Source organism: Engraulis encrasicolus, chromosome 15, assembly GCF_034702125.1.
Source record: "Engraulis encrasicolus isolate BLACKSEA-1 chromosome 15, IST_EnEncr_1.0, whole genome shotgun sequence".
NCBI lineage: Eukaryota > Metazoa > Chordata > Actinopteri > Clupeiformes > Engraulidae > Engraulis > Engraulis encrasicolus.
In genome coordinates this window covers 48566881-48569380 of record NC_085871.1, presented here as the reverse complement: position 1 = coordinate 48569380, position 2500 = coordinate 48566881, and positions in this window count along the sequence as shown.

The following is a 2500-nucleotide window of genomic DNA, read 5'->3' as shown; positions in this document are numbered from 1 at the left end:
CACGCACGCACGCACGCACACACACACACACACACACACACACACACACACACACACACACACACACACACACACAAACCCTAGGGAAGAGCTGAGTAAGTGAGTGTTTGTGAAGAGGCCATTTTGTCCTGGTGTGTTGGAGGTGGAGCAGCAGTTTAATTAACTTGTTTACCGCATGATTAAAATAAAGACTAAGGGACGTTTTATACACCATTCGCCACTCTCTTGCACCAGTACCGGCCTTATTAAAGGGACTTTTTGTACACGGACAATTTCCCTGTGGTTGTCTCCACCTGAGACGTTAAGGTTTTAAAATGCTTTTGCTAATGATTATTATGTAATTAATAGCACTTATGGGATATTAGTAATTAGCCATTAGCTAAAATAGCCTGTGCTAAATGACTTGTGTTAAGTGACCTGATCTGTCACACACACACACGCTTAAAAAAGGTCCTTTCTGATGGCAATTAAGTGTGTGTGTGTGCATGCGTGCATGCGTGCGTGCGTTTTTGTGTTTGCGCGAGTGAGAGACTAAGAGAAAGAGTAAATGAGTGTCTGAGAAGACGTGTGTATGTGGAGATTGTATGTATATTACCTGTAATTGATTATATTGTTGTAGCCAAAGAAAATTGTGTGTCTGTGTGTATGTGTGTGCGTGTGTGTGTGTGTTGTATAGCTGCCACTAATGTGAATTCCTAGGGCATTTTAACAATACTGTGCTGTGTCATTTCCTCTGTGATGCCTTACATATTAATCTGAGCTGTCTGATGTAAGCCGCCCTAATGCTCATCTACTGTGCAGCTCTGTGTACAAATGTCAATAAATAGTTTTAGATCATTAAACATGTCGTTTGTGTGCTTTATATAATATACCATATATAATATATATATAATAATAATATAAGCTTCTTTGTTTGTAAGTGAATTACTTGGGAAGCTGTGTATTGATTTAGAAAAGGTATATTACCTGTAGCCTAATAATCAAATGTGTTGTTGTAGCCAAATAAATAATGTGTGTGTGTTGTAAACTTTTGGGTGAATTATACTGCATTTGCAGTGGCAAACAGGTGGTTCAGCACACATTGTTCGAGGTGTTAATATGTCTCTCTGTGCTCTGTCACAGGAATGTGCATGTTTATAGTTCGGCCTGCTGTGTCTGTAAGTAGCCCAAGATCTTCCCAAGGTCTTTCGCAGGCACCAGTTTTATCAGAGATCCTCTGATACAGCAGAGGCCACAAATCGTATGTTTTATGATCTGTAGCCTGCTAGCCTGGGAACTCCCATACTGCCTTTAGTTCTACACAATCGTTTCGATCTGAAAGACAGTCTGGCGAGGATGACTCATAACGTCCAAGATCATGGTACCTGTGTCATAATGGCCCAGCATTCCGACCTTAACAGTTTCTCTGCCCAATCAGAGAGCAGGGCAGTGTGTCATAATAGCCAAGTATTCTGCCCCCTACGGAATTTAATATAGGCAACTCCCCAGACCTAATCTCACTTGTGATTAGGTCTGGTGTTAACCAGGCAAGTAGCCTGCGTGTTAGAACACTCAATTTTAGTATACGTGTCAACTTTTAGTAGGCCTATTGTCTGATGTAGAGGTAGGCTATATAAACCTGTTCCACCATTTTGTCCTTTGTCATTTTTCGCGATATAGGATGCTGTTCAGTGAGAACCTTACTTCGACACGAGACTTTGTCATTTTCTTTTTACACTCTATTTTTCTTTATTTCTTTATTTTTCTTAACCTTTTGTAATCTCACTTTTTCTAGGCCTACAATAAATTGTATCCTGATTTGACCCTTTTAATTACGAAGACATCAAGACTTATCTTATTTTTGTGAGCGAGTTAGTCAAACACAACACAGACTTTTCAGCCTTCAATTTTTGTTGGAGAAGTGAATTTTGGAAACATCCAAAATCTAACAGATGTTTTCCGTGACCTGCCTTTTTTGAAGAAGTGCGCTCATCCAATTTTGGGGGACGCCTACCCGTTCAACGTTTTAAAAATTGGTGAGCTACTGCTGGGTCTATGTTATTAACTCTGACGCACCTTAAATAACCACACTATAGCTCACTGCAACACATAACTTAAGACTGACACGTAGTTAATCGTATTAAGTAACACCTTACATCACTGGATAATGATGTCTATGGATCTTTGGTGTATGTTTTAAAAGGACTAAGTAATCTTGCTATCTTTGCAAAATGTTTTTGCAAGGTTTTGGTTTTGCAGAATGAAAAATGGTTATCTTGGCTTGGCTGCCATTGCCAAATGAAAAACTTTCCTTGCATGTGTTATGCAAGATGAGGATTCTAATCCAGTAGTTCCTAATACTGGAGTGGGTGAGTCGAGGACTGGTTAAATCGTTGCACATCATTCTGTTCGGATTAATGTAATGAATTTAACTAACACGACAATAAACTTCAGGCCCAGGTATTAAGTAGCCTATTAATGTAAACAGTTGTTTCACATTTCAATATTTAGCCTGTATTAT